Source organism: Chrysemys picta, chromosome 1 (assembly GCF_011386835.1).
Source record: "Chrysemys picta bellii isolate R12L10 chromosome 1, ASM1138683v2, whole genome shotgun sequence".
Taxonomy (NCBI): domain Eukaryota; kingdom Metazoa; phylum Chordata; order Testudines; family Emydidae; genus Chrysemys; species Chrysemys picta.
The window spans coordinates 264,787,321-264,804,779 of NC_088791.1; the positions used below are offsets into that span (position 1 = coordinate 264,787,321).

General features: G+C 38.7%; 1 long non-coding RNA gene across 1 annotated transcript; it reads right to left on the reverse strand.

Moving 5' to 3' along the window:
* Positions 1 to 3,820: 3,820 nt before the first annotated feature.
* LOC101948871 (uncharacterized) lies at positions 3,821 to 9,215 on the reverse strand. The gene is made up of 2 exons (XR_010597734.1): positions 9,124 to 9,215; positions 3,821 to 4,918 (listed from the first exon to the last, which is right to left on the reverse strand). It is a non-coding gene; the product is annotated as an uncharacterized LOC101948871 (long non-coding RNA).
* Between the last annotated feature and the right edge of the window lie 8,244 nt (positions 9,216 to 17,459).

Consider the following 17,459-nt stretch of genomic DNA (forward strand, 5'->3'; position numbering starts at 1 on the left):
AAAAGTAGTATTTTGAACTATTGACTTAAGACCTTCCAATCTTTTGGAAATTACCAGAGAGTCTTTTGCAAGCCAGTAGTCTATTCCATCATTGCTACAAACATGACATAAGGATATCACAATCATTTTATGTATATGATCTATTATGCATTTATAACTCTTCTTTTCTTTTCTTAAGAAATCTTTAGTTTGTTTACTAAGGATTGGCTGATAATGAGATATTTGGTTAAGGTCTAAGATACATATTGACCTGGGGCTAACTGTCTGATCCTTTGGCGGTCGCCTAGAGCACCAGGATTTGAGGGGGGGGGGTCATTTTGCCACCCTCGGCGTCAATTCGGTAGCGAGGGGTCCTTCCGTGCTCTGGGTTTTCAGCAGCAATTCTGTGGCGGGTCCTTCACTCGCTCCGGGACCTGCCGCCGCAGTGCCCCAAAGACCGAGAGCGCGGAAGGACCCTCCCCGCCGCAGAACTGCCGTCGACGACTGGGAGTGCAGAAGGACCCCACCTAGAGCGCTAAAAACCCTGGCGCCGCTCCTGTTTGGGATTAGCACAACCTAGGTGAATTGGTGTCAAGTATCAGAGGGGTAGCCGTGTTAGTCTGAATCTGTAAAAAGCAACAGAGGGTCCTGTGGAACCTTTAAGACTAATACTTCTGTTAGGCTTAAAGGTGCCACAGGACCTTCTGTTGCTTTTTAGGTGAATTGGGATTTCAGTAACTTTTCACTCTATAAGACTTGTTTGTCTGGCTAGAAGCCAAGTGCTAGAATGCCTAACAGGGAGTGTGCTCAGCTTCTGGTTAACCAGTGTGGTACTGCAGAAGCTTTTTTGTTACTGGCTTGGTGAATCTAACTGTAGAATAAACCACCAATTTTGGGGGATTGTGTGCCCGTATTCTTACAGTCTTCCCTGAATGTGGCATTCTCAGTGTGGACCATCCCAGGCACCCAGTCACAATGGCAGTCTTTACATATTTGTTCACCATTCAAAATTGTTTCACAAATATTTGTGAACAAATTTCAGCCAAAGGATCCCTTGTGAACTATTTTTTTTCCAGTGTCTGCTATTTGTGATCCAGTATCCAAGCCAGGTGATAGGCTGGTTTGATATTGTTTCTGTTTCTAAGCTTGTGCTTTAACCACTAGATAACCTCACTAAATAAAGCATATATTAAAAAAGTAACAATTTTCATCCTCCTTTAAAAAAAAAATACTCATTCTGGAATAGGACTTGTCTTTCAAAATTGTAATATACAGAGGCAAAAATAATGAACCACACATTTTGAATGAAATAGTATAATGAAATTAATTAATTTTCATTGGTTTACAGACCCAATGCCTACCTTAAAGTGTAATTAATACATTTCCAAATGTTATATTAAGCCTTAGATGTGTGACTGAGCTGACAGATGTGTAAAATCACTTGTATTCAGGCACCTCTAATGACTATGCATCTGTGGAGACTAATTATTCCATTAAGAGTGTGAAATGGATTATATGCAATAAATTTGCTCCAGAAACAACTGATTTTCTTATTTTGAATCTTTATTCAGGATTTTATATAACTAAACAATTACAATATTTAACATACAATTACAATGTATGATATCTGTAAAATATAAATTCAAAATTAGGAAGTATACATCTTTTAAACTAAAAAACCATGATGCACGTTACTGTCAACCTTTTTTGCTAATTTAGTTGTGGTTGGTTTTATATAAAAAAAGGTGTTTAGTGAAGTGAGCACACTGTATGTTTATGATTGCAGTTAATTCGATTCCCCACCGGAATGTCTGTACAGAGAGAGCCTAAAAAATCATCTAGATGTCATCAAAAGTTTCTGATCTGTTTTGCAGCATGTATTTGCACATACTTGTGATGGTTACATGGTATCTCAAGGACAGCAATTTTATTAGTAATAATTATATGAATAATAAAATAATATATGTAATTCAATACAACACCAAAACTAAACTCAAGATTTAGTGTACTTTCAACACTACTTTATAGTGCAGAATGCTGGGGAATGAGAAAGTATGACATGTCCAAACTGTCTTCATTCCATACAATCTGCCTCAGAAAAATCCTCCATATCTTTTGGCCCAGAAAAATCTCAAACCAAGATCTATTGATACAGTACAGCCAAGTGGATCTGAGCATCATCGTCAGGAGATGGTTGGTCATATGCTTCAGATGGAAACTGATTCCATCACCAGAGTAGCAATAAGATGGACACCTGAAGGCAAGTGAAAATGAGGCCGCCCGAGAACAACATGATGAAGAGCTGTGGAAGCTGAGCTGAAAAACCTGGGGCACAGCTGGGGAACCATTGAAACACTTGCCAGAAACAGACAGGAGTGGAGGAGCTTTGTCACTGCCCTAAATGCCAGAGGCATAATAGTAACACGATGATGATATGTAATTCATCACTTTTCATCTGTGTAGTGTCTGCCATTCACTACAAAAATCAGAAGTTTATCAGTTCCCCTGAGAATGAGCAACAAAGCTTCCATCCCCTTTTTCACAGATTAAAGTCAACTGCTTAATAAGAGTTGAAACCTGGTGTTTGTTTCCCAGAGCAGGCATTGTTGGATAGGCACTTATCAAGGTGAGAAACATTGGTGTGATACGGTCATGTCGGTGCTTGGGACTTACCACCCTACTTATGGAAGGTTTTCAGAATTCAAAATTTAACAAAGGGGGAAAAAGTGTGAAATTCCTCACTTTTATTTTAAAGCAGCTATATTATGAAGACATGGTTCCTGACCAAATAACTTAAAATCATAGCCCCTTATACAGTGTCCATAGAAGTCAATGGGAAGAACCTATTGTTTTTCATGGGTGCTGGACCTTACCTTAAAAGGAATAACATACAAAGGATATAAGGAGATGGATGAAAAATGCATATATATGTGAGGTATAAGTATAGACACTTACACATGTTCTCATTATTATTACAAATAAAAATGTCAGTTGTCCCCATCTACCTCTACTTACTTATCAGCTCTTTGAGCTGTGGTCAAGTGAAAAATTCTCTAAGTTATATTTGTTCTTATCAGCTTAATTGGCAGATTTTCTTATGGACAACAGAGCAGAAGTGGTCTTGAGGAGAGATTTGGAGAAGAAAAGGACAGTGGCCTTACAGATCTGATGGACTCGCTATATGTAATAGAAGCATGGGAGAAAGTATGGATTGTGGCATCACTGACAAAGTGAAGAAAATTGAGGGGGACAATGTGAAAAAGAGACAAGGACAGTCAAGACAGCAGATGCAAAATTATTAAGGGCTTTGAAGTTTAGGATAAGGAACTCACATTTGATAGCTCTTAGATCAGATTACCTTTTCTGCACTTTTTTCCCCTCCCAGGATATCCTAATGCAATATAATGTTACATCTTAATTAAAAAGAAGAACGGGAGGACTTGTGGCACCTTAGAGACTAACAAATTTATTAGAGCATAAGCTTTCGTGGACTACAGCCCACTTCTTCGGATGCATCCGAAGAAGTGGGCTGTAGTCCACGAAAGCTTATGCTCTAATAAATTTGTTAGTCTCTAAGGTGCCACAAGTCCTCCCGTTCTTCTTTTTGCGGATACAGACTAACACGGCTGCTACTCTGAATCTTAATTAAAATATTTTTGTGATGCAAACATTCACTGACTGGTCAGGTAAATCCTAAATTATCTGTTCATAATGCATTTCTTTTAAGGCAAATGTTTGGTTAACTCTTAAAAAAATTCTCTTTATTTATACATACACTAGATTTTTCCCATTTTGTGTGTCCAAATTCAAAGCTTTTGAGATAAATTTAAGATTTTTTAAATTATTTTTTACCATTTTTCTGAATAATATCTAAACAGTTTGAACGTGTGTGTGGGAGCTGATTTAATTTTCTTGCAGCTTTTGGGAAACAGCCAAGTACTGAACACCCTGAACTCCAAATAGCATTCTCATGGGGCAGAAGGTACTCAGCACCTTTCTGGAAAAAAGGTCCTTGGGCCCTGATTAAGCAATGTATTTAAGTACATACTTAACTATACCCACCAGCTTAGCCCCATTAAAGTCAGTTATCCACCTGCTTTACTACCTTGCTAAATAAAGGCCTTAGCGAGTTAAAGAGTTCTGGTTTTGGCAAAATGCCAAATTATTCCCATCTTTACCTTTTTATAGTTTGGTATAGTCATGTGAAAAGGCAAAATGACATAATTAAGCCAAACTGCTGCAAGAATCTTGGCCTAATTACATCACTGATGGAAAGAAAGGCAATATTAAACTTTATTTCCAAGTATTAAGACAACATATACATTGTAAATTAATCCATTATTGTTACTAGTTTCTGGTGAATGGTGTGCATGGCATTGCCATTGAAGGATGCCCAGGTCTTCAGCTCTGCAGGTGTGCCTATATGAGAATATGGTCTGCTCCTGAGGTATTTTCCTGCTTTAATCAGAGGACAGGAGAGAGCTCTGTCAAACCCTGGTTTACATTTATAACTTGACATACATAAAAATATCTCCATAACACACCATTCCACCCAGCATCTAGATACTCAGTATGACAAAGTGTGTCTTTATAAACTAATCTGTATGGACCTTAAGTGAATTTCTATGTTCAAGGCTAATACATCAAAAAGTGCATGTATGAGATTATAGTTGCATATGGGGCGGAGGATGTGAAATTGCATTGATAAAAGTTTTTTTGGGGGGTTAATTTAAAAATGTTAAAATGATCAAAGATTTTAAAAATATGGGGTGGGTGGGAAGAAGAGTTACACTGAATTTTCTCCCATCCTTATGCAAACAATCATTCATAATAAACAAAATAATATCTGTCTGTGGTTGGTTGCTTCTGGGTTTTGTGCTGAGCTGTGAGATGAACTGACATAACTTCAAAGGATCTTTTCTCTCACACTGAGAAGTAACTGCAAGGTAAAAGACAAAAGGAAACAGAAAATTTAAGAAAGGAATAAGTCCAACTACTGTTAGCAAGTTATGTGTTTCATTTTTTCACTTGAAAAAAAATTAGGTGCATACGTTAAAGCTTCCCATAGGCAATGTTAACTAGTGTGATCAGCACTTAGTCAGCAGATCCCTCTAGGGATCACTGACCTTGACAGTGTTATATGGGTCATTTTCACCATGGCTGAATTATTTTTATACATTATATCCAATTTATGAGGCACAACCACACTTTCCCTCAATAAGAATCAAACAAGTATTTTCTCTTTGCTATTTTTCTTCAATGACCATGTCTATCATGCATGTTTTAAGAGAAATTCCTTTCTCCAAGCTCTGATGCAGCAAAGGACATACATATATGTACATTTCACTGAAATTGTGCATTCTACAAATTTCAAAAATATCAGGCCACTTATTGAGCTGCAAGGGGCCTGATCCAAATGCCACTGTAGTCAATGAAATGACTCCACTTGACTTCAATGAGCTTTCAATCAGAGCCACTCTGTGCATCTGCTCTACAACAATCTGCTGTAAAACTAATGTGAAGGACTGTCAATCTCAGACAGCAGTGTCCTTAGTGATTTAAAGATGAAATAAACAGAAACAGTTACATGGTGACCATAGCAATAGTGGAGCAGAGGAGCTTGTTTTACATTTATGTGCTTTGTAAAGTTGCCAGTTTTGGTTGGACTTGTTCCTGGAGGTTTTATCACAAGACATAATCTTTAATTAAAGATTAATCTTTAATTCCTGGAGACTCCAGGACAACCCGGGAGGACTGGCAAGCCCAGTGCTCTATCAAATAGGCCCTTTTTACACATTGATCAAGGCAGTGCTATTGATGATAGTTTATTTCTCCCTTCTGCAGCTGGTCCATTTTGGAGGGAGATTGGAAAAGATTGTTCTGGCTATGCTAAACTAAGCCCTTGTGCAATCTCAAGCACATACCCTAGAAATAAGAGTAGGGAATATTCAATCAATCAATCAATTTAAGCCTCAGAATGACAAAATAAGTATTCCATGCAGGGGATGGTATGACAACAATTTCCCTTCCCCCTTAATGTCCTCTGAATTCAAGTAGTCCTGTTCATCAGATGCTGATTGAGGTTGCACATAGCCATATATTTTGAAATTTTTTCAGCTGAATACTATCCAATAACCAAAAACTTGCCTCTGAAATTTTATGCACATTATATCCTTCCTGGTTTGCTACCTTCTCTACATTCTCTCCCTTTTCTTCATTCTACAGACTCACTCCTGATGCCCACAAGATGTGAATCAAAGCAAGCATTAACCATCCCTAAAATAACCCTACTCTAAGTATTCCTTCCTTAAGGCTTCAAAGTCCATCCCTTTCCCTGTTCCTGCCTATTAGATTCTAACCTCAGTTCAAACACCTAACTGAGCTCAAAACTTTCTTAAGGTTCAGGAAAATTACTTCCCTCCCACTTCTTGATTCCCAATCAGGTTTTTTTTCCTGTCACTGCTTATATATTACAGAATCTTCTATTGCAGAGGAAAAGAGGTGATTAGTGGCAAAAAGACATTCTTTAAAAATATGAGTGAGGAAAATAGAAAGGAGCACAAACTCTGGCAAGTCAAGTGTAAAATTATAATTAGGCAGGCCAAAAAAAAGAATTTGAAGAGCAACTAGCAAAAGACACAAAAAAAATATTTTTTAAAAATACATCAGGAACAGAAAGCCTGCCAAATAGTCAGTGGGGTCTCGGGATGAGCAAGGTGCTAACAGAGCACTCAAGGAAGACAAGGCCTTTGGGAAGAAGCTAAATGAATTATTTGCATGAGTTGTCACTTCAGAGGATATGGGGAAGACCGCCACATGTGAGCCATTCTTCTTCGGTGACTAATCTAAAGGCTTGTCCCAGACTAAGGTGGAAATAGAGGAAGTTTTGTAACAAATTGATAAATTTGACAGTAATAAGTCACCAGGATCAGATGATATTCCCCCAAGAGTTTTGAATGAATTTAAATATATGAAATTGCAGAGCTACAAACTGTAGTATGTAATCTCTCACTTAAATCAGCCTCTGTTCCAGATGACTAGAGGGAAGCTAATGTAACTCATTTTTTTAAAAAAAGGCTCCAGAGGTGATCATGCAATTACAGGCTGGTAAGCTCAATTTCAGTACTAGGAAAATTGGTTGAAATGGTAGTACAGAACTGAATTATCAGTCACATAGATAAATAAGATATGTTGGGGAAGAGTCAACACATTGTTTGTAATGGGAAACCATGCCTCATGAATCTACTAGAATTCACTGAGGGTGGCAACAAGAATGTGGACAAGGTTGATCCAGTCATTATGATGTACTTGGACTTTCAGAAAGCCTTTGATAAGTCCCTCACTAAAGGCTCTTAAGCAATGTAAAGTCAGGTGATAAGAAGGAAGACCCTCTCCTGGATCAGTAACTGGTTAAAGGATAAGAATAAAAGGTCATTTTTCACAATGGAGAGAGGTAAATAGTGGGGTCCCCCAAGGATCTGTTCTTGGACCTGTGCAGTTCATCATATTCATAAATGATATGGAAAACATGTAAACAGTGAGGTGGCAAAATTTGAAGATGATATAAAATTACTCAAAATTGTTAATTACAAAGCTGATTGTGAAGAGTTACAAAGAGTAGGCACTAAAATGTGTGACTGGGTGACAAATTGGTAGATGAAATTGAATGCTGATAAATGCAAAGTCATGCATGTTGGAAAAAAATATTCCCAATTATACATACAAAATTATGGGTAAATTAGATGTTACCATGTAGTCATTGTGGATTGTACTCTGAACATCCACACAATGTGCAACATCAACAAAAATAAAACAAAACCCTAACAGAATGCTAGGAATCATTAGAAAAGGCATAGATAACAAAACAGAAAATATCATAATGCCACTCTGTATATTCATGATATGCCCATACCTTGAACACTGTGTGCAGTTCTGGTCATCTCATCTCAAAAAACAATATATTAGAATTAGAAAAAGTGCAGAAAAGGGCAACAAAACAAGAAGGATGGAACAGCTTACATATGAGGAGAGAATAAAAAGACTGGAACTGTTCATCTTAGAAAAAGAGATGACAAAGAATCATGAAAGGCATGGAGAAAGTGAACAAGGAAGTGTTATTTACCCCTTCAGATAACAAGACTGGGATCACCCAAGGAAATGAATAGGTGGCATATTTAAAACAAACAAAGGGAAGCACTTTTTCACACAATGCACAGTCAACCTATGAAATTCATTACCATGGGATGTTGTCAGAACCAAAAGTATAACTGGGTTCAAAAAAGTATTAGATAAGTTATGGCTAGTAGCCAAGATGGTCAGGGATGCAACCCTATGCTCTGTGTTTCCCTAATCCTCCAACTGCCGGAAGCTGGGACTGGACCACAGGGGATGGATCATTCTTAATTGTCCTATTCTGTTCTTCTCTCTGAATTATCTGGCACTGGCCACTGTCAGAAGGCAGAATACTGGGCTAGGTGGACCATTGGTCCGACCTACTATGGCCCTGCTAATGTTCTGGAGTCATGGCTTATCTGGCAGACTCGGCTTTACTAGTTAATGTCTTTGGATCCTATGTTAAGTGATTTCGCTGGGTTCATGAAGTTTCATCATAAATTAATTAAATAAAGTGAGGGGTTTTTTGCCATCCTGTTATTCCTGATACTATATGTCTGAAGAAGTACCACTGCAAGTAATATTACCAATAAAACCATGAAATACCCTTCATTTACTGATGATACAGGGACACAAAACACCACACAATATTTCCTGGTGTCAACAGTACACATGGTAATCAAGGCACTCACAAGAACTATGAGGCTTTTGACTGCAACCACACATTGGAACAACTTGTGACAAAGTTCCTCTATCTTGGTGGGTCCTGCGCTTATTGGCAGATTTTCTTGCCTCAGAGATTCACCATGTGGGTTGCAGAACAGCCCAGAGGCCTTCCCCTCTGGAAAAACCCACAGTCCAGATCAATTGGGAGGTTTGGGGGAAACCCAGGCCCACCCTCTATTCCAGGTTCCAGCCCAGGGCCCTGTGGACTGCAGCTGTCTATAATGCCTCCTGTAACAGCTGCATGACAGCTATAACTCCCTGGGCTACTTCCCCATGGCCTCCTCCAAACACCTTCCTTATTCTCACCACAGGACCTTCCTCCTGGTGTCTGATAACACTTGTGCTCCTCAGTCCTCCAGCAGTACACACTCTCAGCTTCTTGCTCCCAGCTCCTCCCACTCACACCACTAACTGAAGTGAGCTCCTTTTTAAAACCCAGGTGCCCTGATTAGCCTGCCTTAATTGATTCTAGCAGCTTCTTCTTAATTGGCTCCAGGTGTCCTAATTAGCCTGCCTGCCTTAACTGGTTCTAGCAGGTTCCTGATTACTCTAGTGCAGCCTCTGCTCTGGTCACTCAGGGAACAGACAACTACTCATCCAGTGACCAGTATATTTGCCCTCTACCAGACTCCTGTACCCCACTGGTCTGGGTCTGTCACAAACTATTTCATAAATATTCCTGTCCTTCTTTGATAAATTGCCAGTTGCCAAAGAATATTGTGAATGTGGTTGTCCAAGTCAATTAAAATAACATAATGAAAGCTTGCAGCTACTGTAGTATGGACAGCTGCAATATTAGATACTCTCTCTATCTCTACCATTTTATACTATACTCTTCACTGTAATATTAGAGTTATAAAAACTCCCTTTGTGACAAACTTTATCACTCTCAGCAGAAGGATGGTAAGGTACTTCAAATACGCTTTTGCCAAGTTGCAGTATCTGCAAATGACCTATACATCTTTTAGTACGTGTAAAAGGATTGATTCAATGCCCATGAAGTCACTTGAAAGACTCTTATTGATTACAGTGGGCTTTTGATCAGAACCAAAACAAATAAATTCCCTGCTTGAAAATCTTATATTTTAATGCCCCAAATTTTTAGTGAAGTCTATACAGGTGAATTATTGGTCCCATGTGGTGCCTGTTTAAATCATAGGGGGTCTATGTCAGTAGAGATCCATCCATATATTAGGTGGTAAAATGAAGGCTAAAAGACCAAAACAGTAGAGAGGGAATGAGAGAGGAGTGACAGCAATAAGATTATTGCAGTGGAAATATATATATGCCTACATGGTATTGGACAAGGTTAAGGAACTGTGCCTGGAAGAGACTTTCAGTATGTGATAGAACATAAAGTTAACTTGAGTTGGATGTGAAGTGTCACAGCCATGAGAAATTGACAGACTGAAAGAAAGAGTAATGATTCACTGTAATATAGCAAATTAGGAGTTAGAGCCTAGGGAGGGTCATCTGGGATTGGGATTATGTCTCACTTCATGTAATGTTTTCAAAGGGGATTATGTATATAGATGAGCTTTATTGTTATTTAAGCATAGATCAATCAATCAAACAAATAAATTATTTATCTGTTTGTATGGGATAAATATATATATGATTTTATAGTTATTTAAAACTAAATATCACTATTGAATTATGCAGCCAAGTTATAAACTTTGTCATACAAAACTCTGTGTAGTGTATAATTTTAGTGTCCTAATTTGTTTATTTTTTAACATTGCTAATTATGGCCCTAATTCTAAAAAAGACTTACACATGGTCTTAACAATAAGCATATGAGTTTTTCCACTGGAAAGATTATTCATGTGCCTACAGTTAAGAATGTGTGAAATTTTTGCAGGATCAGTCCTTTGAAACAAATATGCTGGGTATCGTAGTTTTATTTTTTATTTATTTATTTTTATTTTAAGGCCCTGTTGGAATAAATAAGACACCTGTGAGAGTGAGAGTGAGAGTGAGAATGAGGGCGGAGGGGCGCACGGGAAGGCCCATGTCCTACTTTACAACTGTGTAGTTGCTATGTGATGAAATATATGGTATATCAGATATTTGGCATCCCATATATCAAAAATTAAGAAGATTCATTACATCTTTACTTCATACCATGAGGCACAGGTGAAATACTGGCCTAATTTAAGTCAGTGGTAAAATCCATTGACTTCAATGGGACCAGGATTTTACCCAGTATGTACAAAGCACCTTATAGTAGAAACAGCTCATGCTTATATACATTTTTTCCTAAATAATCTGAAAGCATTATCATCTGCCAGCTACCAATTATTACATAATTCAAATACACTTTCAAATGTGTCACTTTTGAATTAGCCATGTTTTGTGAGATCCAGTGTGTAATAGAGAAATGTAACAAATGCTTTTTTCCTGTTTGTTTGTTCGTTTGTTTGTTTCCATTTGGTAGAAACAATATAATATTCAGGTTTCCTTTATTTCAAACCAAAAGGGAAAAAACAACAACAACAACACTGATCTCCAACATCAATTCTGGAAAAAAATATATTCATGTAAGATATATTTCTAAAATTACACCCTCCCCCCCCAAAATGTGTTTGACTGTATAATGCATTTTAACATCTCTAAGCTGAAAGCTGTTGGAACAGCTGTGATGCATTAATTTGTGCTAACAACAGTACTTGGCATTCAGTCTCAAGTACTGATTGATTAGATAAGGCTGGAATAAAACTAAACGTAGTATGGTTTGATGCGTGGCATACAAATAACTTTTTTTTAAAAAGGCAATGTGTTGACGATGGTCTTGGGCACGTTTCTTCCAAAAATCTTGTTGGTGTCATTGCTTGTCAACTGGCATTGCAATAAATTTCAGTAATACACAGTAACTCCTTTTCCGTGTAAGTCACCTTTGCATGCCAGAAGCACTGCATCTGGAGGTGCTGCCTTAAATGTAATGCACAAATGAATTCATGGCATGTATTGTATGCATGAATATATTTTAAAATGTGTGCTTGAGTGAAAGAAAGCAGTGCTCGCCTCAGTTTCATTTAACTTTCTATATTCTAACATTGTAGACAGATTTTCAATGGTACCAAGAATAATGAGGTGCCCAACTCGCAGGGAACTTCAGTGGGGAGTTGGAAGTCTGTTTTTGTGCCTTTAAAAATCTCCCCTTTCATGTGATTTTTTCCTATACATGCAGGTTGAATATTAATAGATAGATAAATGCAGAGATCAAGGGCTCAGTGTGTGTGTGTGTGTGTGTGTGTGTGTGTGTGTGTGTAAATCTCCCAAGGAAAATGGGGGCGGCTGCACTCCAGAAGAGAACACTGCATGATTAAGGGAAGGTGGCATTTGCCCCCTGAACACTGCCCTTGCCCACCACCATCACTCTTAAAATGTTTCTGTCCAGATACACATTTTGAAGTTGCCTATCTATTCTGAAAAGTGACTCTAAACTATGGATTCCTGGAAGTTTCATGTTAGTTGTGTCTGGATAAAATTTGCTTAATTTGTGAGTAACGGTGATTTTTTACCCTACTTTCCAGCTCTGCAAACTCATCAGAAAATCAAGCTGGATTCCCTGCTTTTCATCACCATCACTAGTAATCAGGATAACTTAGGTCAAACTTTTGACAGCTGCTCAATCTGTTGATACATGCCCCTTTTATGAATCCTGGAATACTTTTCTCTATTGTGCTCCTGATATCATTCTGATGCAGTGATAACGTGAGAAAGAATCAAACTTGATTCTTTGCATGTTATTTGGAAATTACAAAATATTACATGTAAATATAAGTAGAGAGGGGCACCCATTTCCTCTGAGGAGGAGCTCTGATCAGAGATTAAAGAAGAGATAAAGTCACTGAGACAATGAGACTCCCTTCCCAGAAAGGTTACTGAATGTGTAACAACTTGTTCTACCTGTCTGCTGTTCCTCCCCTTCTCTGAAACAAGCTGAGTGAGAGAAGGAGAGGTGAGTAAGACAAACAAAGTGGAAGATAAAGAAAAATGGAGAATGACCTGCCCACGAAATAGGGAGTTCTTAGAGAGCTCCCCACAGCTCCTCTTTAAATTAGTTTATGCCACAGCCAGATTCTTCAGATCAGCTACAGTTTATCGTCAGCACCTCTTCCCAGCGAAGAGACTGACAGAATAAGCCTTAATACCCCAGCTAATGTCCTTTTTCAGTAATAATTTGCCCTGACCTCTGTGGGTGTTTGAAGCTGACCAGGACTTTCTTTTCCCCGTTCCTCAGATGTCTAGATAATCCACTTCTACATTGTCAACAGCAAATGTAGTCTGAATTCCCCTAGAAAATATCTACATCACTGGGTGTGACCATATTCCTCCTCCTGAGGCACTGATTCTACTAGCAGTGCTAGAAACCCCTTCTGCACTGAGTTCAGGGATCATGGGCTTCTATGTCCTTGTGGGAGTGTCATATTGTGAAGCAGGGAAAGTGGCTCATTTCACCATTCCTTCCTCCCCAGTGTACCTAATCTTCAATAATTTAGGAATTGTCTACATGGAGACACTCAGAAAAATTAATCTAAATTAAATAAGGGTGTGAATTTAAAGTGGATTAAATGAACCACTTTAACTCCCTGTGTGGATATTCAGTTAAGTAGTCTTAAATCAGTTTAACTAATCCACTTTAAATTCACACCCTTAGTTAATGTTTATAATTTTCCTGAGTGCTTGTCTATACTGCACCACAGTGCAGACTACAAGAGTATGAACTGCAGAGCACACCAAAGTATAGGGATCTATCAGCCCCATGTGGATGCTCTTATCCCAAACTAAAAGGTACCCAGCTGCATTAATTTAGTCCTCTTTCAACCAGTATTACGTTAATGTAAACTAGGTACTTTTTACTTTGAGCCAGCCAGTGTCCACACAGGCAGTTAGATCACAACACTTTGATAAATAAAATGTACAGAATTGTATGATGCAACTGAACAGAGCCTAATATCTTTCCAAACACTGAAAGCCTAATTTAGCATCTCAAAGTGTAAATTAAATGAAAGCTGTTCACATTAATCCTAGATAAATGTAGTAGATGCTGTCCAAGGCCTCTTGTATTATACTAAACACTAACAACATAACAATTCCATTATTTCTGACAGGTGTAGGTTGATAAGGGAGGAAGGGAAGGAAGAAAGAAGGAAAAAAAGGAGCAACATCAGAGAAAGATCAGTAATAATGACATGTGCTGTGTTTACATTATTAATAACAGAATTGCACTGAAAAATCAGACTAAAACAAAAGTTAAAAAATGTACTCCTACATATAATCAATTTAAATAATAAGTAAGACACTACCTGAATCACAGAATGATCTTCAAATAATTGTGTCTGAGTTCCAGACAAGACATGGAACATCCTGGAAAAGTAATAATGGAACTTTATTAATAGCAGTAACTTGGAAAAGCCACAGTAGACCTATTTGTTTAAGAAAACAATTGCTGGAATGATATAAACACTCAACTATTACGTTATGCCTGCAATTTTTTTGATAACCAGACAATTTGGTGCAACTACAGGGCCATAACCAGGGTGGGGCAAGAGGGGAAGCTGCTCTAGATACAAAGCTGGGGGTAAGGACGTGGAAAAATGAATCCGAAAAATTATGAGAAAAAATAGTAGGGATAGAGCCCTACAGCAGGCATAGTATTGCCACCCTTACTGCTCTGTTGCTCCTGGCCATGGTGCTACCTTCAGAGCTGGGCAGCTGGAGAGGAGCAACTGCTGACTAGAAGCCCAGTTCTGAAGGCAGAGCCGCCATTACCCTGAAAACAGAATTAGGGTGGCCCCATAAAATTACTGTTCTATTGTCCTCTCCCAGGTTTACCAAGGGTTTCCCTCAAAACAGCACTTTTACAACCAATCTGTTTTCCGGAGGTATTGGTCTCCAGAGGTGGCTAAAGAAATACCCGGAGGACATGGATACAGCCTTCTGATAAATGATTGACACAAAAACAACATTCTTTCCTCTTTATTGGTGCAGTTCATAAGAATCCCTAATACAATAACAAAGTATCAATCAAATAATAAGAATCCCCTTACTGATATTATAAAGCACAAATCCTTTATAAGCTAAAGAGCACCCCAAACTATATTGCCTTACAGTTTGTGATGATCCTAAGTGGCTGTGCCTTGCAAACCGTGATCAGTCAGGGTGCTGAAAGCAGTTTTAAAATGTGCCTTAAGTCTTACATAGTCAACTCCTTTTCACAATTAACATACATACATCTTTATTATCCCACATACACACACACTAACACTATACTATTATTATAACTGGTAAGCTTACTCTGTCTGCTGACATAGGACTCCTTCTTCTGCTGTGTCTGCTTTCTCAATTACTTCATCTTTCTCCACCTCCACAGCTGTCAACTCTACTCCACTCTTCTGCTTCTTCTGCTGTCAGCACTCTGTCTGCTCTTAACCCTCTTCTTCACGTACCCTGTCAGCACTGTCTGCTGCCCACTGGCACACTGACCTTTATACTGTCCTGTCAGAACTTTCTAGATGCTTTTGCTAATATCGTTCTGATCTTTACTGCAAATGCTCAGTACCAACATTCCAAACATTCAGACACATGCTCACTGCCCGTTCTATTTTTAGCTTGAAGCCATTGTTTACCTCAGAGTTGTTATGATATGCTGACCTATCCCCTCCTTTTGAAATATCATGTGACCTGTAGCTTCCAATCGTGGAGTGACTCTTGCTTATGCAAAATGGAGATCAGGAATGTAAAATGGAGTCTCAGGAATTTCTCTATTCTCACCACCATGCTCCAGCCACCCAGCTCTGAAGACAGTGCTGCCACCAGCAGTAGCAGAGAAGTAAGGGTGGCAATACCATGTCTGCTGCAGGATTCTATCCCCTACTTTTTTGCCATCATTTTTCTACCTCATTTCTCCCCCTCCCTATCTTTGTACCCTGGGTGGCTGCTTTGCTTGCCCCTGCCTGGTTATGGCCCTGCCCAGAGCTGTCCAAGATCAGTGTGTGTTACAAACCTCAAAATTATGCAAAATTGTGAACTGTGCAAAGTAATCTAATTTAAAACAAAATTGGGGTGGAAGCCTAATATTGCATAATCTGCAATTTTCACAATATTGCAAATGAAATAGAACCTTAGTTATAAGGTACAGAGAATTTGAAAGATTACTAGGGCTGTCAATTAATCACAGTTAACACCTGTGATTAACTGAAAGCAAAATTAACACATTATTGTTTTTAATGCATTAATCATATACCTGTGGATGAGGTGGGAGGCATCGGCACTGGGGGTGTGAGTGCCCCAGCCTGCATCTTCCCAGGAGGCCGGGGGGCTGGATCCCGAAGCCTGAAGCCCTGAGGGGGGGCTGACACCCCGCGTTGGGCTGAAGCCCGGAGCCCCGTGCCCCAAGGGAGGCTGAAACCCCAAGCAGGGCTGAAGTCCCCAGTCTCATGCCCCCAGGGAGGGGCTGAAGCCCAGATCCCCAGTCCTGACCCTATATTTGAAAATAGAGAAAACGCCAAAATTATATATATAAATGTTTTTTTTAATATTGTTTAACAGTGCTATTAAAACTGCGATTAATCGCGATTAATTTTTTAATCACTTGATAGACCTAAAGATTACCCTTCTGTTACCCAAGCATTTTAGCAATGAAGCAGTTCTGATCCTGAATGCAATGTGCTATATTTGAAATTTAAGGATTCAATATGAATGATAATTTTCAAATGTATATTATTATATGCCCTCTGTCTTCTTTTTAAGAACTGAAATAACTGCCTTGATGTGTCAAAAGGTAAAGATAAAATTAAACATACTCCTATGCTAAAACATTTCCACTGATGGAAACAAAGGTTCTCTTAATGTTATATTGCCCCATGTGACTACACTCATTTATTTAGTCCTACCATACATTTCGTTTTCACACTGACCTTGACGTAATGAAAGCTGTAAATCAGTAATGGGCTAATCCTGCACAGTCAGAAGTTTGGCTGATTATGGAGGAGTTCCAGCATATATATATATATATATAGTATATAAAGAGATATAAAATTATGTAAATCATAGAATATCAGGGTTGGAAGGGACCTCAGGAGGTCATCTAGTCCAACCTCCTGCTTAAAGCAGGACCAATCCCCAGCTAAATCATCCCAGCCAAGGCTTTGTCAAGCCTGACCTTAAAAACCTCTAAGGAAGGAGATTCCACCACCTCCCTAGGTAACCCATTCCAGTGCTTCACCACCCTCCTACTGAAAACATTTTTCCTAATATCCAATGTAAACCTCCCCCACTGCAACGTGAGACCATTACTCCTTGTTCTGTCATCTGGTACCACTGAGAACAGTCTAGATCCAAATGACCATAAAGAGTCAGTTTACAATGAAAAGGGTTGTTTTAATAGAATGGTAGACCTGACCCATTTAGAGCCTTAATTATAATTCCATTCTGTATACTTGGTGTGTTGCACTCCCCCTTTCCCCGCCCCCAGTAGTCATTTCAATATGTGGCTTCTTATTGAGATATGAGCCTACAAAGGAGCAAAATAGATAATATGAGGAATCATTCATTTCTCTCCCTAAGACAATAGAAATATTTCTGCTTAAACATTGCCCAACTGCAAGGGACATGTCTGATTAAATGTGGGAGAA